The following is a 690-nucleotide window of genomic DNA, read 5'->3' as shown; positions in this document are numbered from 1 at the left end:
AGGAAGGAGAGGAAGGAGACGGGCTTTGGCCCGCGGGGGGATGGCCCAGCGCCCCAGCCCCCTGCCAGGAAGGAGCCCCCCAGCAAGGGCAGAGCCATCGGCGAGGACTTCAGGTTCAACTACCAGCAGTTCATGAAGGCGGCGTCCCTGGAGGCCGGCACCGACAGGACCAGGGCGGCCTCGTGCCTGGTGAAAAACGTCCTGGCCAAGAAGATGCAGTACGAGCAGCGCATCAAGATGGAGCAGAAGGGGCTGCGGGGCAGCTCGACCTCCTCGGGGCCGTCCTCCGCCGGCACCGACCTGCTGGGGGATGGTCTGGAGGGCAAGTCCAGCTCGCTGTCCCGCTCGGACTGCAGCTTCTCGGCCCCGGGTGCCCCCGCCAGCCGCGGGGAGCCCCGCCACCACCACCCATCCCACCAAGGGCGTGGTGCTCAGCGAGGCGACCAGGGAGACCGTCTGCAACCTGAGGAAGACGTTCAATGAGCTCAACCAGAGGATGAAGTACCAGGAGGTGCTGGAGGGCCGCTGGCTGCCCGCGGCCGCGGAGGAGCACACCTCGGAGAGGATCTGCTACCAGCGCGCCCGCGCCTTGTTCGAAGCCCAGCCCGGGGTGGGGAAGGTGCTGGATGTCGCCCCCCGGTTTGCGAGGGCGCCGAGGCCGTGGCCCAGCTTGAAGGAGCGAGCCATCGG

This window comes from Geospiza fortis, unplaced genomic scaffold (assembly GCF_000277835.1).
Source record: "Geospiza fortis unplaced genomic scaffold, GeoFor_1.0 scaffold320, whole genome shotgun sequence".
In the NCBI taxonomy this organism is placed as follows: domain Eukaryota; kingdom Metazoa; phylum Chordata; class Aves; order Passeriformes; family Thraupidae; genus Geospiza; species Geospiza fortis.
Note: the sequence above shows the minus strand (reverse complement) of the source record.